We start from the raw sequence: 27118 nt of genomic DNA on the forward strand, positions 1-27118 counted from the left end.
ATATATATATATATATATATATATATATATATATATATATATATATATGTGTGTGTGTGTGTGTGATCGGTTCTATGAGAAATTCTATTTATATATATGCATAATGTGTACAATATGTAGTATCGTAAAATACCAGCAAATGAAAAAGAATTAAATGGAAAACACAAAATTAAAGAAAAAAGGAATCATGAACCCAAAACTCCCTAAACCTTTAGTAAGGTCTCCCGGCCCACGACGCTGGCTCGTGCCACGTGGGGGCGCTTTAACTGCGGTTCGTGTTGAACCGGTACTAAAGGGGGGACCTTTAGTCCCCACCCTTTAATGCCGGTTGCAGAACCAGCACTAAAGAGCCTTACGAACCGGTGCTATAGTCCGGTTCTGCACTAGTGGAATGCCATCCAACATAATTATCCATCATTGATCCATTGCCTATGAGCTCGTTTCATATTGATCTTTGCTAAGTTACTTTTCCGTTGCCACTGTTATGATTGTTACAAAACTACTGATATTACTTTTGCCACCATTACCACTATTTCCATACTACTTTGCTACTAAATAATTTGCTGCAGATATTAAGTTTTTAAGGTATGGTTGAATTGACAACTCAGTTGCTAATACTTGAGAATATTCTTTGGCTCCCCTTGTGTTGAATCAATAAATTTAGGTTGAATAATCTACGCTCAAAAACTGTTGCGATTCCCTATAAGTGTGGGTTATCACTGGACTGATTTATTACTGTTATAAAATGATGTTCATTTTTGGATTTGTTGGACTTGATGGCTGTGTACATCATGCTATGCAGAGGCTGGGCATTCTTTTCATGCGGTTGTATCACCTCGATATATCAGATCAATGAAATGTTCTTTATCAAAAAAATGATTTGCTATTCATGTGTTTCATTTAGAGAAGCCCGAGTCAAGGCCAAATATGTCTAGATGACGCTCCGCCACTGACACTGTATGCAGTGTCATGTGGCCCCGCCTGTCATGTTTCTCTTTGATCAATTTGATTGCATGTTCTAGTTATACTGCTTACCCCTAGATTCAATAGTAGACTATTAGTTAAAAATCCTAGTAGTAATGCGTTAGAACGGCCACTAGAGTTGTGGTCACTTTTGTTTTTATTTAGTGCAATGCTCTTTTTGTAAATTGGTGTATTTTGTTTGCTCACATTATCTTCAAGGTATTTTCTTGATGACAATTTCATGCTTCCAAACATGTTCTAAAAAAGGAGAAAAAAAATCATATTTTTCATTGAACCAAAATCTTACCTATGAAGTAGTTTGACTATGAAACATAAAATTAACTTACAGAGTTTTTCATTAGGACTATTTTCTTCATATGATTGAAATGAAATCTTTACATGTCCACGTAAATACAACATTACATATGTGAAGTGATTTTGCCAAAAGGTGAATTTTGTAAATAGAAAGATGGCTCGCCGTAGGGATCAAACCCACAACCACAAGGCGTAAATAACAGCTTTGCATATGTGAAGTGATTTTGCCAAAAAGTGAATCTTGTAAAATAGAAAGATCGCCCGCCGTGGGGCTCAAACCCCAGACTCCTCAAACCCATGACCAGAAGGTTAAGAGGCTTGCGCCCTACCAACTGAGCTAGACGGGTTATGTGCTGCATTTTTTCTATGATGGTTTTATACCAGTATCAATAAAACAAACGCCTACCCCATGACCCAATGTCAAAAAGATTTTCTCATTTATCAATGTGCAAGCAAAATGTTTGGTCAATGGACTCATGCATGCATAATACCAAATAAGCTTGAAATACTTCCGGGAGAAAAGAGTACATCCATACTAGTAGCAACTGATGTTTCAGAATTCTACATGGGGTGTATGGGTGGCGGCCAATCCACTTTTTCCGGCGGCCCTTTCCCCAGGCACCCTTACTTTAATTGTTTCCATTGTGCGCCCGATGATGATGGCAGGGCTCCTTTCATGTTAGCAGTTAAGCGGCGTGTTGCGGCGTGTGTGCGGTGGCTTTAGGCAATGCCAACTTCCTCTATCAGAGGGTCAACAAGTTAACCAAAATATTCGGTAATCAAACTCATATTCAAGTTACAATACCTACACAGGTCAAGTGAGCCATAGTAAAAAAATACACAGCCAGTAAGCATCTACATTTTAGAACAAATAAAACTAGACAACAGAGTAACATGTAAAGCAGACATAATGCCCAATAAATGCAGTTTAGTGATACATGATAGGTGATATTAATCCACAGACATTGCTGAGATTTAAGAACTATACTCAACAAACTGAGGGTTGAAGTTCTTGGCATTATTGGGTCACTAAAGGCTAAAGGCAGCAACCATCCAGGCATTGACAACCTGCCCTCCTATTGATTGCATGACCGCGTGCTCTTGTGCCATCATAAGGAAGAGGAGGAACAACAGTAAATAGTTTAACAACAGATTTGTGTAATCACATTGGTATCGTAACCTGCAGTTAAAGTGTATACCAAATATCATACACGGCTTTAACTTGTCCTTCCATAGGAAACCTGATTTTAACTACATGAGCCAAAATCAATATAATAATAAACTATGTCCCGAAAGCATAGTCTAATGATACGTCTCCGTCGTATCTATAATTTTTGATTGTTCCATGTCAATATTATACAACTTTCATATACTTTTGCCAAATTTTTATACTATTTTTGGGACTAGCATATTGATCCAGTGCCCAGTGCCAGTTCCTGTTTGTTGCATGTTTTTTGTTTCGCAGAAAATCCATATCAGAGTCCAAACGGGATAAAAACTTATGGAGATTTTTTTAGAGAATATGTGATTTTTGGGAAGAAGAATCAGCGCGAGACGATGCCCGAGGGGGTCACGAGGCAGGGGGCGCGCCCCTGACCCTCGTGGCCACCCCGTAAGGCAATTGGTGCCCTTATTTTTCCGCAAGAAATCCAATATCCGGATACAAATCATGTTAAAATTTCAGCTCAATTGGAGTTACAGATCTCCGGGAATATAAGAAACAGTGAAAGGTCAGAATCTGGAACGCAGAAACAGAGAGAGACAAAGAGACAGATACAATCTCGGAGGGGCTCTCGCCCCTCCGCCGCCATGGAGGCCATGGACCAAAGGGGAAACCCTTCTTCCATCTAGGGAGAAGGTCAAGAAAGAAGAAGAAGAAGAAGAAGAAGGGGGGCCCTCTCCCCCTCTCTCCCGGTGGCGCCGGAACGCCGCCGGGGCCATCATCGCGACAACGATCTACACCAACACCTCCGTCATCTTCACAAACGTCTTCATCACCTTCCCCCATCTATCTATAGCGTGTTGGGTTTCATAGTAATTTCAAAAAATTTCCTACGCTCACGCAAGATCATGGTGATGCATAGAAACGAGAGGGGAGAGTATGATCTACGTACCCTTGTAGATCGACAACGGAAGCGTTTGGTTGATGTAGTCGTACGTCTCCACGTCCCGACCGATCAAGCGCCGAAACTACGGCACCTCCGAGTTCTAGCACAAGTTCAGCTCGATGACGATCCCCGGACTCCGATCCAGCAAAGTGTCGGGGAAGAGTTCCGTCAGCACGACGGCGTGGTGACGATCTTGATGTACTACCATCGTAGGGCTTCGCCTAAGCACCGCTACAATATTATCGAGGACTATGGTGGAAGGGGGCACCGCACACGGCTAAGAATATGATCACGTGGATCAACTTGTGTCTCTAGGGGTGCCCCTGCTTCCGTATATAAAGGTTCAAGGGAGGGGGGCGGCCGGCCAAGGTGTGGCGCGCCAGGAGGAGTCCTACTCCTTCTGGGAGTAGGACTCCCCCCTTTCCTAGTTGGAATAGGATTCGTGGAAGGGGGGGAAAGAGGAGAGAGAGGAGGAAGGAGGGCCGGCCCCCTCTCCTTGTCCAATTCGGACCAAGGGGGGGAGGGGCGCGCGGCCCATCTCTGACCACCTCTCATCTCTTCCACTAAGGCCCACTAAGGCCCATATACCTCCCGGGGGGTTCCGGTAACCTCCCGGTACTCCGGTAAAATCCCGATTTCACCCGGAACACTTCCGATATCCAAACATAGGCTTCCAATATATCAATCTTTATGTCTCGACCATTTCGAGATTCCTCGTCATGTCCGTGATCACATCCTGGACTCCGAACAACCTTCGGTACATCAAAATGCATAAACTCATAATATAACAGTCATCGTAACCTTAAGCGTGCGGACCCTACGGGTTCGAGAACAATGTAGACATGACCGAGACACGTCTCCGATCAATAAGCAATAGCGGAACCTGGATGCTCATATTGGCTCCTACATATTCTACGAAGATCTTTTATCGGTCAGACCGCATAACAACATACGTTGTTCCCTTTGTCATCGATATGTTTACTTGCCCGAGATTCGATCGTCGGTATCCTATACCTAGTTCAATCTCGTTACCGGCAAGTCTCTTTACTCGTTCTGTAATACATCATCCCGCAACTAACTCATTAGTTGCAATGCTTGCAAGGCTTAAGTGATGTGCATTACCGGGAGGGCCCAGAGATACCTCTCCGACAATCGGAGTGACAAATCCTAATCTCGAAATACGCCAACCCAACATGTACCTTTGGAGACACCTGTAGAGCTCCTTTATAATCACCCAGTTACGTTGTGACGTTTGGTAGCACACAAAGTGTTCCTCTGGCAAACGGGAGTTGCATAATCTCATAGTCATAGGAACATGTATAAGTTATGAAGAAAGCAATAGCAACATACTAAACGATCGGGTGCTAAGCTAATGGAATGGGTCATGTCAATCAGATCATTCAACTAATGATGTGATCCCATTAATCAAATAAAAACTCTTTGTCCATGGTTAGGAAATATAACCATCTTTGATTAACGAGCTAGTCAAGTAGAGGCATACTAGTGACACTCTGTTTGTCTATGTATTCACACATGTATTATGTTTCCGGTTAATACAATTCTAGCATGAATAATAAACTTTTATCATGATATAAGGAAATAAATAATAACTTTATTATTGCCTCTAGGGCATATTTCCTTCAGCCTCCCACTTGCACTAGAGTCAATAATCTAGATTACACAGTAATGATTCTAACACCCATGGAGCCTTGGTGCTGATCATGTTTTGCTCGTGGAAGAGGTTTAGTCAACAGGTCTGCAACATTCAGATCCGTATGTATCTTGCAAATCTCTATGTCTCCCACCTGGACTAGATCCCGGATGGAATTGAAGCGTCTCCTGATGTGCTTGGTTCTCTTGTGAAATCTGGATTCCTTTGCCAAGGCAATTGCACCAGTATTGTCACAAAAGATTTTCATTGGACCCGATGCACTAGGTATGACACCTAGATCGGATATGAACTCCTTCATCCAGACTCCTTCATTCGCTGCTTCTGAAGTAGCTATGTATTCCGCTTCACACGTAGATCCCGCCACGACGCCCTGTTTAGAACTGCACCAACTGTCAGCTCCACCATTTAATGTAAACACGTATCCGGTTTGCGATTTAGAATCGTCCGGATTAGTGTCAAAGCTTGCATCAACGTAACCGTTTAGGATGAGCTCTTTGTCACCTCCATATATGAGAAACATATCCTTAGTCCTTTTCAGGTACTTCAGGATGTTCTTGACCGCTGTCTAGTGATCCACTCCTGGATTACTTTGGTACCTCCCTGCTAGACTTATAGCAATGCACACATCAGGTCTGGTACACAGCATTGCATACATGATAGAGCCTATGGCTGAAGCATGGGGAACATCTTTCATCTTCTCTCTATCTTCTGCAGTGGTCGGGCATTGAGTCCGACTCAACTTCACACCTTGTAACACAGGCAAGAACCCTTTCTTTGCTTGATCCATATGTGCTTTGTGAAAGTCCAATTAAACGTCTTGATCTATCTCTATAGATCTTTATGCCTAATATGTAAGCAGCTTCACCGAGGTCTTTCATTGAAAAACTCTTATTCAAGTATCCCTTTATGCTATCTAGAAATTCTATATCATTTCCAATCAGTAATATGTCATCCACATATAATATCAGAAATGCTACAGAGCTCCCACTCACTTTCTTGTAAATACAGACTTCTCCAAAAGTCTGTATAAAACCAAATGCTTTGATCACACTATCAAAGCATTTATTCCAACTCCGAGAGGCTTGCACCAGTCCATAAATGGATCGCTGGAGCTTGCACACTTTGTTAGCTCCCTTTGGATCGACAAAACCTTGCGGTTGCATCATATACAACTCTTCTTTCAGAAATCCATTCAGGAATGCAGTTTTGACATCCATCTGCCAAATTTCATAATCATAAAATGCGGCAATTGCTAACATGATTCGGACAGACTTAAGCATCGCTATAGGTGAGAAGGTCTTATCGTAGTCAATCCCTTGAACTTGCCGAAACCCTTTTGCGACAAATCGAGCTTTGTAGACAGTAATATTACCGTTGGCGTCAGTCTTCTTCTTGAAGATCCATTTATTCTCAATTGCTTGCCGATCATTGGGAAAGTCAACCAAAGTCCATACTTTGTTCTCATACATGGATCCCATCTTAGATTTCATGGCTTCAAGCCATTTTGCGGAATCTCGGCTCACCATCGCTTCTTCATAGTTCGTAGGTTCATCATGATCTAGTAGCATGACTTCCAGAACAGGATTACCGTACCACTCTGGTGTGGATCTCACTCTGGTTGATCTACGAGGTTCAGTAGTATCTTGTTCTGAAGTTTCATGATCATTATCATTAGCTTCCTCACTAATTGGTGTAGGTGTCACAGAAACAGTTTTCTGTGATGCACTACTTTCCAATAAGGGAGCAGGTACAATTACCTCATCAAGTTCTACTTTCCTCCCACTCACTTCTTTCGAGAGAAACTCCTTCTCCAGAAAGTTTCTGAACTTAGCAACAAAAGTCTTGCCTTCGGATCTGTGATAGAAGGTGTATCCAATAGTCTCCTTTGGATATCCTATGAAGACACATTTCTCCGATTTGGGTTCGAGCTTATCAGGTTGAAGCTTTTTCACATAAGCATCGCAGCCCCAAACTTTTAGAAACGACAACTTTGGTTTCTTGCCAAACCATAGTTCATAAGGCGTCGTCTCAATGGATTTTGATGGTGCCGTATTTAACGTGAATGCGGCCGTCTCCAAAGCATAACCCCAAAACGATAGCGGTAAATCAGTAAGAGACATCATAGATCACACCATATCTAGTAAAGTACGATTACGACGTTCGGACACACCATTACGCTGTGGTGTTCCAGGTGACGTGAGTTGCGAAATTATTCCGCATTGTTTCAAATGTACACCAAACTCGTAACTCAAATATTCTCCTCCATGATCAGATCATAGAAACTTTATTTTCTTGTTACGATGATTTTCAACTTCACTCTGAAATTCTTTGAACTTTTCAAATGTTTCAGACTTACGTTTCATTATGTAGATATACCCATATCTGCTTAAATCATCTGTGAAGGTGAAAAAATAACGATATCCGCCACGAGCCTCAATATTCATCGGACCACATACATCTGTATGTATGATTTCCAACAAATCTGTTGCTCTCTCCATAGTACCGGAGAACGGCGTTTTAGTCATCTTGCCCATGAGGCACGGTTCGCAAGTACCAAGTGATTCATAATCAAGTGGTTCCAAAAGTCCATCAGTATGGAGTTTCTTCATGCGCTTTACACCGATATGACCTAAACGGCAGTGCCACAAATAAGTTGCACTATCATTATCAACTCTGCATCTTTTGGTCTCAACATTATGAATATGTGTGTTACTACTATCGAGAGTCAATAAGAATAGACCACTCTTCAGGGGTGCATGACCATAAAAGATATTACTCATATAAATAGAACAACCATTATTCTCTGATTTAAATGAATAACCGTCTCGCATCAAACAAGATCCAGATATAATGTTCATGCTTAACGCTGGCACCAAATAACAATTATTTAGGTCTAATATTAATCCCGAAGGTAGATGTAGAGGTAGCATGCCGACCGCGATCACATCGACTTTGGAACCGTTTCCCACGCACATCGTCACCTCGTCCTTAGCCAATCTTCGCTTAATCCGTAGTCCCTGTTTCGAGTTGCAAATATTAGCAACAGAACCAGTATCAAATACCCAGGTGCTACTGCGAGCATTAGTAAGGTACACATCAATAACATGTATATCACATATACCTTTGTTCACCTTTCCATCCTTCTTATCCGCCAAATACTTGGGGCAGTTCCGCTTCCAGTGACCAGTCTGCTTGCAGTAGAAGCACTCAGTTTCAGGCTTAGGTCCAGACTTGGGTTTCTTCTCTTGAGCAGCAACTTGCTTGCTGTTCTTCTTGAAGTTCCCCTTCTTCTTCCCTTTGCCCTTTTTCTTGAAACTAGTGGTCTTGTTGACCATCAACACTTGATGCTCCTTTTTGATTTCTACCTCCGCAGCTTTCAGCATTGCGAAGAGCTCGAGAATAGTCTTATTCATCCCTTGCATATTATAGTTCATCACGAAGCTCTTGTAGCTTGGTGGCAGTGATTGGAGAATTCTGTCAATGACGCAATCATCTGGAAGATTAACTCCCATTTTAATCAAGTGATTATTATACCTAGACATTTTGAGTATATTCTCACTGACAGAACTGTTCTCCTCCATTTTGCAGCTATAGAACTTATTGGAGACTTCATATCTCTCAATCCGGGCATTTGCTTGAAATATTAACTTCAACTCCTGAAACATCTCATATGCTCCATGACGTTCAAAACGTCGTTGAAGTCCCGGTTCTAAGCCATAAAGCATGGCACACTGAACTATCGAGTAGTCATCAGCTTTGCTCTGCCAGACGTTCACAACATCTGGTGTTGCTCCAGCAGCAGGCCTGGCACCCAGCGGTGCTTCCAGGACGTAATTCTTCTGTGCAGCAATGAGGATAATCCTCAAGTTACGGACCCAGTCCGTGTAATTGCTACCATCATCTTTCAACTTTGCTTTCTCAAGGAACACATTAAAATTTAACGGAACAACAACACGGGCCATTTATCTACAATCATACATAAACAAGCAAGATACTATCAGGTACTAAGTTCATGATAAATTTAGGTTCAGTTAATCATATTACTTAAAGAACTCCCACTTAGATAGACATCCCTCTAATCATCTAAGTGATTACGTGATCCAAATCAACTAAACCATGTCCGATCATCACGTGAGATGGAGTAGTTTCATTGGTGAACATCACTATGTTGATCATATCTACTATATGATTCACGCTCGACCTTTCGGTCTCCGTGTTCCAAGGCCATATCTGTATATGCTTGGCTCGTCAAGTATAACCTGAGTATTCCGCGTGTGTAACTGTTTTGCACCCGTTGTATTTGAATGTAGAGCCTATCACACCCGATCATCACGTGGTGTCTCAGCACGAAGAACTTTCGCAACGGTGCATACTCAGGGAGAACACTTCTTGATAATTTAGTGAGAGATCATCTTATAATGCTACCGTCAATCAAAGCAAGATAAGATGCATAAAAGATAAACATCGCATGCAATCAATATAAGTGATATGATATGACCATCATCATCTTGTGCTTGTGATCTCCATCTCCGAAGCACCGTCATGATCACCATCGTCACCGGCGCGACACCTTGATCTCCATCGTAGCATCGTTGTCGTCTCGCCAATCTTATGCTTCCACGACTATCGCTACCGCTTAGTGATAAAGTAAAGCATTACAGCGCGATTGCATTGCATACAATAATGCGACAACCATATGGCTCCTGCCAGTTGCCGATAACTCGGTTACAAAACATGATCATCTCATACAATAAAATTTAGCATCATATCACATCACAACATGCCCTGCAAAAACAAGTTAGACGTCCTCTACTTTGTTGTTGCATGTTTTACGTGGCTGCTACGGGCTTAAGCAAGAACCAATCTTACCTAGGCATCAAAACCACAACGATAGTTTGTCAAGTTGGTGCTGTTTTAACCTTCGCAAGGACCGGGCGTATCCACACTCGGTTCAACTAAAGTTGGAGAAACTGTCACCCGCAAGCCACCTATGTGCAAAGCACGTCGGGAGAACCGGTCTCGCGTAAGCATACGCGTAATGTTGGTCCGGGCCGCTTCGTCCAACAATACCGCCGAACCAAAGTATGACATGCTGGTAAGCAATATGACTTATATCACCCACAACTCACTTGTGTTCTACTCGTGCATATAACATCAACATATAAAACCTAGGCTCGGATGCCACTGTTGGGTTTCGTAGTAATTTCAAAAAAATTCCTACGCTCACGCAAGATCATGGTGATGCATAGCAACGAGAGGGGAGAGTATGATCTACGTACCCTTGTAGATCGACAACGGAAGCGTTTGGTTGATGTAGTCGTACGTCTCCACGGCCCGACCGATCAAGCACCGAAACTACGGCACCTCCGAGTTCTAGCACACGTTCAGCTCGATGACGATCCTCGGACTCTGATCCAGCAAAGTGTGGGGGAAGAGTTCCGTCAGCACGACGGCATGGTGACGATCTTGATGTACTACCGTCGCAGGGCTTCGCCTAAGCACCGCTACAATATTATCGAGGACTATGGTGGAAGGGGGCACCACACACGGCTAAGAATATGATCACGTGGATCAACTTGTGTCTCTAGGGGTGCCCCTGCCTCCGTATATAAAGGTTCAAGGGAGGGGGGGCCGGCCGGCCAAGGTGTGGCACGCCAGGAGGAGTCCTACTCCTTCTGGGAGTAGGACTCCCCCCTTTCCTAGTTGGAATAAGATTCGTGGAAGGGGGGGAAAGAGGAGAGAGAGGAGGAAGGGGGGCCGGCCCCCTCTCCTTGTCCAATTCGGACCAAGGGGGGGGGGAGGGGCGCGTGCCCATCTCTGGCCACCTCTCCTCTCTTCCACTAAGGCCCACTAAGGCCCATATACCTCCCGGGGGGTTCCGGTAACCTCCCGGTACTCCGGTAAAATCCCGATTTCACCCGGAACACTACCGATATCCAAACATAGGCTTCCAATATATCAATCTTTATGTCTCGACCATTTCGAGACTCCTCATCATGTCCGTGATCACATCCTGGACTCCGAACAACCTTCGGTACATCAAAATGCATAAACTCATAATATAACTGTCATCGTAACCTTAAGCGTGCGGACCCTACGGGTTCGAGAACAATGTAGACATGACCGAGACACGTCTCCGGTCAATAACCAAAAGCGGAACCTGAATGCTCATATTGGCTCCTACATATTCTACGAAGATCTTTTATCGGTCAGACCGCATAACAACATACGTTGTTCCCTTTGTCATCGGTATGTTTACTTGCCCGAAATTCGATCGTCGGTATCCTATACCTAGTTCAATCTCGTTACCAGCAAGTCTCTTTACTCGTTCTGTAATACATCATCCCGCAACTAACTCATTAGTTGCAATGCTTGCAAGGCTTAAGTGATGTGCATTACTGAGAGGGCCCAGAGATACCTCTCCGACAATCGAAGTGACAAATCCTAATCTCGAAATACGCCAACCCAACATGTACCTTTGGAGACACCTGTAGAGCTCCTTTATAATCACCCAGTTACGTTGTGACGTTTGGTAGCACACAAAGTGTTCCTCTGGCAAACGGGAGTTGCATAATCTCATAGTCATAGGAACATGTATAAGTTATGAAGAAAGCAATAGCAACATACTAAACGATCGGGTGCTAAGCTAATGGAATGGGTCATGTCAATCAGATCATTCAACTAATGATGTGATCCCGTTAATCAAATAACAACTCTTTGTCCATGGTTAGGAAACATAACCATCTTTGATTAACGAGCTAGTCAAGTAGAGGCATACTAGTGACACTCTGTTTGTCTATGTATTCACACATGTATTATGTTTCCGGTTAATACAATTCTAGCATGAATAATAAACTTTTATCATGATATAAGGAAATAAATAATAACTTTATTATTGTCTCTAGGGCATATTTCCTTCATAGCGGTCCACTCTCCCGCAACCCGTTGTATCCTCTACTTGAACATGGTGCTTTATGCTTCATATTATTATCCAATGATGTGTTGTCATCCTATGATGTCTGAGTAGATTTTCGTTGTCCTATCGGTAATTGGTGAATTGCTATGATTGGTTTAATTTTCTTGTGGTTATATTTCTGTCCTTTGGTGCCCATCATATGAGTGTGCGCGTGGATCACACCATAGGGTTGGTTGTATGTTGATAGGACTATGTATTGGAGGGCAAGAGTGACAGAAGCTTCAACCTAGCATAGAAATTGATGCATACGGGATTGAAGGGGGACCAATATATCTTAATGCTATGGTTGGCTTTTACCTTAATGAACGTTGGTAGTTGCAGATACTTGCTAATAGTTCAAATCATAAGTGCATAGAATTCCAAGTCAAGGATGACATGCTAGTAGTGGCCTCTCCCACATAAAACTTGATATCGGTCTAGTAAAGTTGTCAATTGCTTAGGGACAAATTCGCAACTCCTACACCACTTTTACACACTTGTTGTACTAACTTTATTTCATCCTTACCTAAAAAAGGCCCTAGTTTTTATTTACATGCTCTTTATATTCTTGCAAACCTATCCCGTTACACCTACAAAGTACTTCTAGTTTTATACTTGTTCTAGGTAAAGCGAACGTCAAGCGTGCGTAGAGTTGTATCGGTGGTCGATAAAACTTGATGGAATATTTATTCTACCTTTAGCTCCTCGTTGGTTTCGACACTCTTACTTATCGAAAGAGGCTACAATTGATCCCCTATACTTGTGGGTTATCAAGACCTTTTTCTGGCGCCGTTGCCAGGGAGTTATAGCGTGAGGTGAATATTCTCATGTGTGCTTGTTTGCTTTATCACTAAGTAGTTTTTATTTTGTGCTCTTGTTTTCTATCTTTATTTATGGGTAGGAAACGCAAATTACCAAAAAAATTAGTTGTACCTACTACACCAATGGTTGAAGAACCAATCAAAATCTATCACACTCCTGAAGCTTTTTACTTGGATCATCTTCGATCCCTATGTGCTCGGGCTAAAACCCGAACTAGCTTAGTTGAGGGCAAATCTTTAGATGAGCATGCTTGTTATGTGCGACACCGGATATCTGAAAAAGGGAAACTTTTAGTGGATCAAATTCATCGTTTGCAGTGCTATGCTTGGAATTTATGTGAAATATATGATTGTACTTGTTGTTCTAAAGACCCTAAGAAACACCTTCCTTACCAATGTGGGTTTAGTGATAATGGAATCGTATCTTCTTATACTAAGGGTGTTTATAATTACTATGATGTTCAACAAATTGAAGAATTTGTTGCTTTTAGGGGTACTTGTGAAATTGCTTCTTTTATTTAAGAGTGTGGTACTACTCTCTACAAATCTGAAAATTTGGCCATACTTAAATATTGCTATGATAATTATGCTTCTAATCCTTATATTAAACCATATATTGAGGATTCCTCCGCTGTCCAAGAAGAGACTAATATTTTGCAGGAGTCTATGGAAGAAGAAATTAATGACATTGTCAGCTCATTGGTTGAAAAAGATGAGGAGGAGAGCGAAGAACAAAAGGAGGAAGAGCAGATTGATCACCCGTTCCCACCATCTAATGAAAGTAACTCTTTATCTCATACATTGTTTAAATTCCCTTGAATTTACCAAAGGATGAATGCTATGATGATTGTTATGATCCCATTAATTCTTTTGCAATATCCCTTTTTGATGATGCTTGCTATGCTTGTGGCCAAGATGCCAATATGAATTATGCTTATGGAGATGAACTTGCTATAGTTCCTTATGTCAAACATGAAATTGTTGCTATTACACCCACGCATGATAGTCCTATTATCTTTTTGAATTCTCCCGACTACACTATATCGGAGAAGTTTGCCCTTATTAAGTATTATATTGATGGGTTGCGTTTTACTACTACAGATGATGATTTTGATAGATATAATATGCATGTGCTTGCTGCTCCTACATGCAATTATTATGAAAGAGGAACTACATCTCCACCCCTCTATATTTCCAACACGATAAAATTACAAGAAACTTCTTATGCTATGCATTGGCATTTACTTGATGTGCATGAATTGTTCTTCTATGACATGCTGATGCATAGGAAGAGAGTTAGACTTCGTAATTGCTTGATATATGTTACTTTGTGCTCACTACTAAATCACAAATCATTGTTAATTAAAATTGGCTTTGATATACCTTGGGATCCGGGTGGATCAATTACTTGAGCACTATATGCCTAGCTTAATGGCTTTAAAGAAAGTGCTGCCAGGGAGACAACCCGGAAGTTTTAGAGAGTCATTTATTTATGTTGTGTGATTTTATAAAGTAAAAATCCATTGTATTATAAAAATAATGTGCCAAGATTTGCCTTTAGGATGTTTACATTGCTTGTTGGTTCGTGCGGTGCAAAACAGAAACTTTGGTTGTAGTGCACGATTTTACAATTTTTACTGGAATGTCAAACAGTTCTGAAACCTTTTGCACTGTCTTTCTATACAAATTTTTTATTTTTCCTAATTTTCCAGAATTTGTGGAGTATCAGAAGTATGGTGAATGTTCAGATTACTACATGTTGTCCTGTTTAAGACAGATTCTGTTTTTTATGCATTGTTTGCTTGTTTTGATGAAACTATCGATTTCTATCAGTGGATTATGCCATGGAAAAGTTATATTACATTAGCTATAGTGGAAAAACAAAATATGAATTGGTTTGCAATATTAATTAGAGTAGTGATTTGCTTTATTATACTAACGGATCTTACCGAGCTTTCTGCTGAGTTTTGTGTGGATGAAGTGATCAAAGATCGAGGAGGTCTCGATATGAGGAGAATGAGGAGAGGCAAGAGCTAAAGCTTGGAGATGCGCAAGGCACTCCAAGTAAATATTCAAGGAAACTCAAGCGTCTAAGCTTGGGGATGCCCCGGAAGGCATCCCATCTTTCTTCAACAAGTATCGGTATGTTTTCGATTTCATTTCGTTCATGTGATATGTGCAAATATTGGAGCGTCTTTTGCATTTAGTTTTCACTTTTCTTTGATGCACCATGCTGGTATGAGATAGTCCATGGTTGATTTGTAGAATGCTCTTTGCACTTCACTTATATCTTTTGAGTATGGCTTTATAGAATGCTTCATGTGCTTCGCTTATATCATTTGAAGTTTGGATTGCCTGTTTCCCTACACATATAAAACCGCCATTTGTAGAATGCTCTTTTGCTTCACTTATATTTGTTAGAGCATGGGCATATATTTTGTAGAAATAATTAAAACTCTCTTGCTTCACTTATATCTATTTAGAGAGATGACAGGAATTGGTCATTCACATGGTTAGTCATTAAATCCTACATAAAACTTGTAGATCACTGAATATGATATGTTTGATTCCTTGCAATAGTTTTCCGATATAAAGATGGTGATATTAGAGTCATGCTAGTGGGTAGTTGTGGATTGTAGAAATACTTGTGTTGAAGTTTGTGATTCCTGTAGCATGCACGTATGGTGAACCGTTATGTAACGAAGTTGGAGCATGAGGTATTTATTGATTGTCTTTCTTATGAGAGTGGTGGTCAGGGACAAGCGATGGTCTTTTCCTACCAATCTATCCCCTAGGAGCATGCGCGTAGTACTTTGTTTCAATAACTAATAGATTTTCGCAATAAGTATGCACTACTAGGGAAAACTTTATACATAGAACTTTAGCAGTAGTGCTTGTTAAAAGAGCACGCTACTGCTAGGCAGCAGTAGCGCGTGCAAAATAAGCGCGCTGCAGATGGACATATATCAGTAGCGCGTCTCACCGAAAACTCGCTACTACTAAAATTCCAATCACTTAGTCGATGGGCTCACATAGTAGTAGCGATCTTCCAAAAACTGTGCTACCGCTAATAAACTTATAGCAGCACATTTTTGCGTAAATCGCTACTGCTAACGAAGAGAAAATAAAATGAAAAACGAATAGAGAAGTAAATGAAAATGAAAGAAATAGAAAAAGGACAAAGGAAAAATATAAAATGTAAATAAAAATAAATGAAAAGGGGCAAAAATGATGAAGACGTACCAGTAGCACGCTTTCTGAAACGCGCTATAGCTAACTTAGCTATAGCGCGTTTTCTGTAACGCGCTACCGTTACTTTTGACTTAACTAAAAACGGTTCCCCCCTCCCGGCCACCACTTCTCCCTCAAATCGATCCCTCGCCCCACTTCGCCGCCGTCTCCCCCACTTTGCCGTCGCCCCCACTTCGCCTCCATCTCCTGCCGGCGTCGACGCCACGCTCATCCTCACGGCCGCCGCCCGAGGCCGCCCAACCTCACCGCCGCCACCGCCTCTCGGGCTGCCCTCGACCTCACTGTCGCCTCCCTTGACCTCACTGCCCTCGAGCCCGCCAGGACCGCCGCGTCTAGATCTCGAGCCCGCCCTCGCCGTCCCTACCTCCGTCGTCGAGCACCTCCCAGCCACCATCTCTTCCCTCTCTGTAAGCCCCCCACCCATCCTTTTTAGTTAATAGATGTTAATGTTAAGTAGTAGATAATGTTGATGTTTTTTAGTTAGGGTAATAATGGACGATGTTAAGTAGTAGATAATGTAGATGTTAATTAGTTCAGTAGGGTTTAGTTTTTGAATTGAGTTTGTTTAACTAGATGTTAATTAGGGCGGTAGGGTTTAGTTTAGAGGAAAGTTTAGTTCAGTAGTTAACTAAATATAATCTATATTTGGTTTTTGAATTGAGTTTGAGAGAGCATGAGATTTGTGTAGATTTTCTTGAAGTGTCAAATGCTAGGACATGCAAATTTGAAGTGGTCAGGATATATGCAAATTCCTCAATTGTGTTTGCCCATGTTTCGATTGTGCCCAAGTGGCCTTTTGTTGTTTCCAAGGAATGAAGCTGAGTGGCCTATGTTTTGCCATAATGTTGATTCATTTCCGTTTCGGTAAATTTCAGGTTCTTAATTTATCCACTTTTTAGCAAAGGTCATGCCAAAATTTTCCGTGAATTTCGGCATGACTTGTGCTACAAACTAGGACATATCGAGTGCCCGGGATTTGCCGCACCAGGAAGGAGTCAACGTTCCTGCAAAACATAGGCCTTTTGTATGTCATTATTCATTTTATTAGGTCTAGAATTAATTTACTAGATTTAATCATAGGAAACATGGCTAGCAACAATGAAGGACAGGGTTCTGGTGATTGCGACGACGTCTACCTGGCGGCAGACGAATTTTTGAGCCTTGCCGACGATCAACCGATGTTGTTGCCGGTCCCACCAGTCGCATCAGGGACTGAGACCGACACGCAGACCGGCGCTGAGACTGAGACCGTTGCTATGATTACATTTGTATACATATGCTATGATTACATTTGTATGTGTATCATATGCTAAAGATTATTGTATAAAGCCTATTCAAATATAAAACAAATATGCAGAAAAAAAATACTAAAATTAGCAGTAGCGAGTGGAGAAAAGTTAGGAGTAGCGCGTCCAGGCAAAGCGCGCTAGAGCTATTAGTAGTAGCGAGCTTCCACGAAGAGCGCTGCTGCTACACTTGTATAGCAGTAGCGCGGGTGTGCACGCGCTACTGCTACGGGTTAGCTGTAGCGCCTTATTAGTACCGCCTGTCCCCGCACTACTGATATACCTAGAACCCGCGCTGCTGCTAGCCTTTTCCCTAGTAGTGATGTGAGTTCTTTATGACTAATGTTGAGTCCATGGATTATACACACTCTCACCCTTCCATCATTGGCAGCCTCTTCGGTACCGTGCATTGCCCTTTCTCACCTTGAGAGTCGGTGCAAACTTCGCCGGTGCATCCAAACCCCGTGATATGATACGCTCTATCACACATAAGCCTCCTTATATCTTCCTCAAAACAGCCACCATACCTACCTATCATGGCATTTCCATAGCCATTTCGAGATATATTGCCATGCAACTTCCATCATCTTCATATACATGACTTGAGCATCATTGTCATATTGATTTGCATGACCGTAGGATAGCTAGCATGATGTTTTCATGGCTTGTCCTTTTTTTGATGGCATTGCTACGCTAGATCATTGCACATCCCGGTACACCGCCGGAGGCATGCATATAGTCATATTTTGTTCTAGTATCGAGTTGTAATATTGAGTTGTAAGTAAATAAAAGTGTGATGATCATCATCATTAGAACATTGTCCCATGTGAGGTTATCAAAATAAAAGTGGCCAAAGAATCCCCCAAAAAAAGAGGCCAAAGAAGCATAACAAGAGAGAGAAAATAAAAAAATGAGAGAAGAGAGAGAAGGGACAATGTTACTATCCTTTTACCACACTTGTGCTTCAGAGTAGCACCATGTTCTTCATATAGAGAGTCTCTTGAGTTATCACTTTCATATACTAGTGGGAATTTTCATTATAGAACTTGGCTTGTATATTCCAACGATGGGCTTCCTCAAATGCCCTAGGTCTCCATGAGCAAGCAAGTTGGATGCACACCCACTTAGTTTCAGTTTGAGTTTTCATACACTTATAGTTCTAGTGCATCCGTTGCATGGCTATCCCTACTCCTCACATTGACATCAATTGATGGGCATCTCCATAGCCCATTGATTAGCCGCGTCGATGTGATACTTTCTCCTTTTTGTCTTCTCCACACAACCTCCACCATCATATTCTATTCCACCTATAGTTCTATGTCCATGGCTCACGCTCATGTATTGCGTGAAAGTTGAAAAGGTTTGAGAACATCAAAAGTATGAAACAATTGCTTGGCTTGTCATCGGGGTTGTGCATGACTTGAATACTTTGTGTGGTGAAGATGGAGCATAGCCATACCATATGATTTTGTAGGGATGGCTTTCTTTGGCCATGTTATTTTGAAAATACATGGTTGCTTTATTAGTATGCTTGAAGTATTATTGTCTTTCAAATGATAGACTATTGCTTTGAATCACTCGTTTCTTAATATTCATGCCATGATTAGATTACATGATCAAGATTATGCTAGGTAGCATTCCACATCAAAAATTATCTTTTTTTTATCATTTACCTAATCGAGGACGAGCAGGAATTAAGCTTGGGGATGCTGATACGTCTCCATCGAATCTATAATTTTTGATTGTTCCATGCCAATATTATAAGACTTTCATATACTTTTGGCAAATTTTTATACTATTTTTGGGACTAACATATTGATCCAGTGCCCAGTGCAAGTTCCTATTAGTTGCATGTTTTTTGTTTCATAGAAAATCCATATCAAACGGAGTCCAAACAGGATAAAAACTTACAGATATTTGTTTTAGAATATATGTGATTTTTGGGAAGAAGAATCAACACGAGACGATGCTCGAGGGGGCCACGAGGCAGGGGGCGCCCCCCCAGGGGGTGGGCCCACCCCTGACCCTCATGGCCACCCATAAGGTGGTTGGTGCCCTTCTTTCGCCACAAGAAAGCAAATATCCGGATACAACTCGTATTAAAATTTCAGCCCAATCGGAGTAACGGATCTCCGGGAATATAAGAAATGGTGAAAGGCCAGAATGTGGAACGCGGAAATAGAGAGAGACAGATCCAATCTCAGAGGGGCTCTCACCCCTCCGCCACCATGGAGGCCATGGACCAGAGGGGAAACCCTTCTCCCATCTAGGGAGAAGGTCAAGGAAGAAGAAGAATAATAAGAAGAAGGGGGCCCCTCTCCCCCTCTCTCCCGGTGGCGCCGGAACGCCGCCGAGGCCATCATCGCGACAACGATCTACACCAACACCTCCGTCATCTTCACCAAAGTCTTCATCAACTTCGCCCATCTATCTACAGCGGCCCACTCTCCCGCAATCTGTTGTACCCTCTACTTGAACATGGTGCTTTATGCTTCATATTATTATCCAATGTTGTGTTGCCATCCTATGATGTCTGAGTAGATTTTCGTTGTCTATCGGTAATTGGTGAATTGCTACGATTGGTTTTAATTTGCTTCTGGTTATGTTGTTGTCCTTTGGTTCCCATCATATGAGCGCGCACGTGGATCACAGCATAGGGTTAGTTGTATGTTGATAGGTGCTACCTCTTGAGCACTGCGTTGGATTTCCCCGAAGAGGAGAGGATGATGCAGCAAAGTAGCGTAAGTATTTCCCTCAGTTTTTGAGAACCAAGGTATCAATCCAGTAGGAGGATACGCGCGAGTCCCTCGTACCTACACAAAAATAATAGCTCAACGCAACCAACGCGCTTAGGGGTTGTCAATCCCTTCACGGTCACTTACGAAAGTGAAATCTGATAGATATGATAAATAATATTTTTTGGTATTTTTGGTATAGAGACGCAAAGTAAAAGGTAAAAGCAAAGTAAAAGCAAAGCAATAATAAAGTGATGGAGATTGATATGATGAGAAAGAGACCCGGGGGCCATACGTTTCACTAGTGGCTTCTCTCAAGAGCATAAGTATTCTACGGTGGGTGAACAAATTACTGTTGAGCAATTGACAGAATTGAGCATAGTTATGAGAATATCTAGGTATTATGATGTATATAGGCATCACGTCCGAGAAAAGTAGACCGACTCCTGCCTGCATCTACTACTATTACTCCACTCATCGATCGCTATCCAGCATGAATCTAGAGTATTAAGTTAAAAATAGAGTAACGCCTTAAGCAAGATGACATGATGTAGAGGGATAGTTTCATGCAATATGATAAAAACCCCATCTTGTTATCCTCGATGGCAACAATACAATACGTGCCTTGCTGCCCCTTCTGTCACTAGGAAAGGACATCGCAAGATCGAACCCAAAGCTAAGAACTTCTCCCATGGCAAGAAAAACCAATCTAGTAGGCCAAACCAAACTGATAATTCGAAGAGACTTGCAAAGATAACCAATCATACATAAAAGAATTCAGAGAAGATTCAAATATTATTCGTAGATAGACTTGATCATAAACCCACAATTCATCGGTCTCAACAAACACACTGCAAAAAGAAGATTACATCGAATAGATCTCCACGAGAGAGGGGGAGAACATTGTATTGAGATCCAAAAAGAGAGAAGAAGCCATCTAGATACTAACTATGGACCCATAGGTGTGAAGTAAACTACTCACACTTCATCGGAGGGGCTTGAACGATGATGTAGAAGCCCTCCGTGATCGATGCCCCCTCCGGCGGAGCTCCGGAACAGGCCCCAAGATGGGATCTCACGGATACAGAAAGTTGCGGCGGTGGAATTAGGTTTTTGGCTCCGTCCCCGATCATTTGGGGGTACGTGGATATATATAGGAGGAAGAAGTACGTCGGTGGAGCTTCGAGGGGCCCACGAGGCAGGGGGCGCGCCCTAGGGGAGGGCGCACCCTCCACCCTCATGGCCGCCTCGTGGCTTTCTTGACGGAGGGTCCAAGTCTCCTGGATCTTATCTGATGAGAAAATCACGTTTCCGAAGGTTTCATTCCGTTTGGACTCCGTTTGATATTCTGTTTCTCCGAAACACTGAAATAGGCAAAAAACAGCAATTCTGGGCTGGGCCTCCGGTTAATAGGTTAGTCCAAAAAATAATATAAAAGTATCAAGCATCCCCAAGCTTAATTCCTGCTCGTCCTCGAGTAGGTAAATGATAAAAAGAGAATTTTTGTTGCGGAGTGCTACTTGGCATAATTTTAATGTAATTCTTCTTAATTGTTGTATGAATATTCATATTTGAAAGATTCAAGACAAAAGTTCATATTGACATAAAAATGATAAATACTTCAAGCATACAAGTAAGCAATTATGTCTACTCAAAATAACATGGCCAAAGAAAGTTCATCCCTACAAAATCATATAGTTTAGTCATGTTTCATTTTCATCACACAAGAATGCTGTCATCATGCACAACCCCGATGACAAGCCAAGCAATTGTTTCATACTTTAGTAATCTCAAACCTATAAACTTTCACGCAATATATGAGCGCGAGCCATGGACATAGCACAATGGGTGGAATAGAATATAATGAGGGGGGTTATGTGGAGAAGACAAAAAAGGAGAAAGTCTCACATCAACGAGGTTAATCAATGGGCTATGGAGATGCCCACCGATTGATGTTAATGCAAGGAGTAGGGATTGCCATGCAATGGATGCACTAGAGCTATAAATGTATGAAAGCTCAACAAAAGAAACTAGTGGGTGTGCGTCCAACTTCCTTGCTCACGAAGACCTAGGGCACTTGAGGAGGCCCATTGTTGGAATATTCAAGCCAAGTTCTATAATGAAAAATTCCCACTAGTATATGAAAGTGATAACATGAGAGACTCTCTACTATGAAGATCATGGTGCTACTTTGAAGCACAAGTGTGGTAAAAGGATAGTAACATTGTCCCTTCTCTCTTTTTCTCTCATTTTTTGGGCCTTCTCTCTTTTTATGGCCTTTTTTGGGCCTTCTCTTTTTTTATGGCCTTTCTTTTTTTATACCTCACTTGGGACAATGCTCTAATAATTATGATCATCACACTTCTATTTATTTACAACTCAATGATTACAACTCGATACTAGAACAAAGATGACTCTATATGAATGCCTCCGGCGGTGTACCAGGATATGCAATGAACCAAGAGTGACATGTATGAAAGAATTATGAACGGTGGCTTTGCCACAAATGCTATGTCAACTACATGGTCATGCTAAGCAATATGACAATGATGAATGTGTCATGATGAACGGAATGATGGAAAGTTGCATGGCAATAAATCTCGGAATGGCTATGGAAATGCCATAATAGGTAGGTATGGTGGGTGTTTTGAGGAAGATATAAGGAGGTTTATGTGTGAAAGAGCGTATCATATCACGGGGTTTGGATGCACCGGCGAAGTTTGTGCCAACTCTCAATGTGAGAAAGGGAAATGCACGGTACCAAAGAGGCTAGCAAGAATGGAAGGGTGAGAGTGCGTATAATCCATGGACTCAACATTAGTCATAAAGAACTCACATACTTATTGCAAAAATCTACAAGTCATCAAAAACCTCGGCACTACGCGCATGCTTCTAGGGGGATAGATTGGTAGGAAAAGATCATCGCTCGTCCCCGACCGCCACTCATAAGGAAGACAATCAAATAACAGCTCATGTTTCAAATTTGTTGCATAACGTTTACCATACGTGCATGCTACGGGACTTGCAAACTTCAGCACAAGTATTTCTCAATTTCACAACTACTCAACTAGCATGACTTTTATATTATTACCTCCATATCTCAAAACAATCATCAAGCATCAAACTTTTCTTAGTATTCAACACACTCATACGAAAGTTTTGTTATTAATCTTGCATACTGAGCATATTAGGATTTTAAGCAAATTACCATGCTATTAAGACTCTCAAAATAATCTAAGTGAAGCATGAGAGATCAATAGTTTCTATAAAACAAATCCACCACCGTGCTCTAAAAGATATAAGTGAAGCACTAGAGCAAAACTATAAAGCTCAAAAGATATAAGTGAAGCATATAGAGTATTCTATCAAATTCCAAATCATGTATGGCTCTCTCAAAAGGTGTGTACAGCAAGGATGATTGTGGTAGACTAACAAGCAAAGACTCAAATCATAAAAGACGCTCCAAGCAAAACACATATCATGTGGTGAATAAAAATATAGCTCCAAGTAAAGTTACCGATAGAAGTAGACGAAAGAGGGGATGCCTTCCGGGGCATCCCCAAGCTTTGGCTATTAGGTGTCCTTAGATTATCTTGGGGGTGCCATGGTCATCCCCAAGCTTAGGCTCTTGCCACTCCTCGTTCCATAATCCATCAAATCTTTACCCAAAACTTGAAAACTTCACAACACAAAACTTAAAGTAGAAAATCTCATGAGCTCCGTTAGCGAAAGAAAACAAAAGACCACTTCAAGGTACTGTAATGAACTCATTCTTTATTTATATGGGTGTTATAACTACTGTATTCCAACTTCTCTATGGATTATAAACTATTTTACTAGCCATAGATTCATCAAAATAAGCAAACAACATACAAAAAAACAGAATCTGTCAAAAACAGAACAGTCTGTAGTAATATGTAGCTAGCGCAAGATCTGGAACCCCAAAAATTCTAAAATAAATTTCTGGACGTGAGGAATTTATGTATTAACCATCTTCAAAAAGAATTAACTAAATAGCACTTTCCAAATAAAAACTATAGCAGTTTCTCGTGAGCGCTAAAGTTTCTGTTTTTTACAGCAAGTTAAACAAAACCTTCCCCAAGTCTTCCCAACGGTTCTACTTGGCACAAACACTAATTAAACACAAAAAACACAACAAAACAGAGGCTAGATAATTTATTTATTACTAAACAGGAGGAAAAACCAAGGAATAAAAATAAAATTGGGTTGCCTCCCAACAAGCGCTATCGTTTAACGCCCCTAGCTAGGCATAACAAGCAAGAATAGATCTAGGTATTGCCGTCTTTGGTTTTTAATTTTTTAGGGGAATCAAGCTTGAATCCAGGAGGTTCTTTATGTTTCCCTTCATATTCTGAAATTTTTAGATCTAAAGAATCCAACCGCTTATTGCAAAGGGTAATCAACATATTCGTGCGGTGAATATTTCCACTAATGTTCTTAAGAGGTTCAAGAGATTTCTGCAAGATTTTAGTAACTTCATAATTTTTTTCAAAAACTTGTGTCTCTTCCTTAGTAGGATAAGGCCCCTTTTCTTGAGGTATTGTTCCCACTATACCTTCTATAATTTCAAGTGCAATATGGGGATCGATTTCAATAAAATTGCCTTTGGCAACGCAATCCAAGAGTTGTCTATGAGACATATTTAATCCAACATAAAAATTGCGAAGCAAAATTCTCAGATTTATTTCAGAGGCACAATTACGATGAGATTCCATTATTCTCAACTAGGCATCTTTTAGGTTTTCTCCTAACCTTTGTTTAAAGTGAAAGATTTCGAACTCAGGGGTCAACGGAGAAGATAAGGCACTAGCCATAACGACAAGCAAAGAAACTAACACACGAGCAAACAAAAAGGCAAACGGAGAAAGAGAGGGAGGATAGAGAGAAAGGGTAAATAAAATGGCAAGGGTGAAGTGGGGGAGAGGAAAACGAGAGGCAAATGGAAAATAATGTAATGCGGGAGATAGGGATTGTGATGGGTACTTGGTATGTTGACTTTTGCGCAGACTCCCCGGCAACGGCGCCAGAAATTCTTCTTACTACCTCTTGAGCACTGCATTGGATTTCCCCAACAACGGCGCCAGAAATTCTTCTTGCTACCTCTTGAGCACTGCGTTGGATTTCCCCGAAGAGGAAGGGATGATGCAGCAAAGTAGCGTAAGTATTTCCCTCAGTTTTTGAGAACCAAGGTATCAATCCAGTAGGAGGCTACGCTCGAGTCCCCCGTACCTACACAAAAACAATAGCTCAACGCAACCAACGCGCTTAGGGGTTGTCAATCCCTTCACGGTCACTTAAGAAAGTGAGATCTGATAGAGATGATAAATAATATTTTTGGTATTTTTGGTATAGAGATGCAAAGTAAAAAGTAAAAGCAAAGTAAAAGCAAAGCAATAATAAAGTGATGGAGATTGATATAATGAGAAAGAGACCCGGGGGGCATAGGTTTCACTAGTGGCTTCTCTCAAGAGCATAAGTATTCTACGGTGGGTGAACAAATTACTGTTGAGCAATTGACAGAATTGAGCATAGTTATGAGAATATCTAGGTATGATCATGTATATAGGCATCACGTCTAAGACAAGTAGACCGAAACGATTTTGCATCTACTACTATTACTCCACTCATCGACCGCTATCCAGCATGCATCTAGAGTATTAAGTTAAAAATAGAGTAACGCCTTAAGCAAGATGACATGATGTAGAGGGATAGTTTCTTGCAATATGATAAAAAAACCATCTTGTTATCCTCGATGGCAACGACACAATACGTGCCTTGCTGCCCCTTCTGTCACTGGGAAAGGACACCGCAAGATCGAACCCAAAGCTAAGCACTTCTCCCATGGCAAGAAAAACCAATCTAGTAGGCCAAACCAAACTGATAATTCAAAGAGACTTGCAAAGATAACCAATTATACATAAAAGAATTCAGAGAATATTCAAATATTATTCATAGATAGACTGGATCATAAACCCACAATTCATGGGTCTCAACAAACACACCGCAAAAAGAAGATTACATCGAATGGATCTCCACAAGAGAGGGGGAGAACATTGTATTGAGATCCAAAAAGAGAGAATAAGCCATCTAGCTACTAACTATGGACCCGTAGGTCTGAAGTAAACTACTCACAATTCATTGGAGGGGCTTGGATGATGATGTAGAAGCCCTCCGTGATCGATGTCCCCTCCGGCGGAGCTCCGAAACAGGCCCCAAGATGGGATCTCATGGATACAGAAAGTTGCGGCGGTGGAATTAGGTTTTTGGCTCCGTCCCCGATCATTTGGCGGTACGTGGATATATATATATATATATATATATATATATATATATATATATATATATATATATATATGAGGAAGAAGTACGTCGGTGGAGCTTCGAGGGGCCCACGAGGCAGGGTGGCGCGCCCTAGGGGGGGGCGCCCTCCACCCTCGTGACTACCTCGTGGCTTTCTTGACGGATGGCCCAAGTCTCCTGAATCTTATCTGATGAGAAGATCACATTTCCGAAGGTTTCATTCCGTTTCGACTCCGTTTATGATTCCTTTTCTTTGAAACCCTAAAACAGGCAAAAACCAGCAATTCTGGGCTGGGCCTCTGGTTAATAGGTTAGTCCAAAAAATAATATAAAAGTGGAAAATAAAGCCCAATAATGACTAAAACAGTAGATAATATAGCATGGAGCAATCAAAAATTATAGATACGTTGGAGACGTATCATTGTGCCAAGTAGAACCGTTGGGAAGACTTGGGGAAAGTCTTGTTGAACTTGCTGTAAAAACAGAAACTTTAGCGCTCACAAGAACTTCTGTCATTTTTATTTGGAAAGTTCTATTTAGTTAATTCTTTTTGCAGATGATTAATAGATAAATTCCTCACGTCCAGAAATTTACTTTAGAATTTTTGGGGTTCCAGATATTGCGCTAGCTACAGATTACTACAGAATGTTCTGTTTTTGACAGATTCTGTTTTTCGTGTGTTGTTTGCTT

Source organism: Triticum aestivum, chromosome 1A (genome assembly GCF_018294505.1).
Source record: "Triticum aestivum cultivar Chinese Spring chromosome 1A, IWGSC CS RefSeq v2.1, whole genome shotgun sequence".
Lineage (NCBI taxonomy): Eukaryota > Viridiplantae > Streptophyta > Magnoliopsida > Poales > Poaceae > Triticum > Triticum aestivum.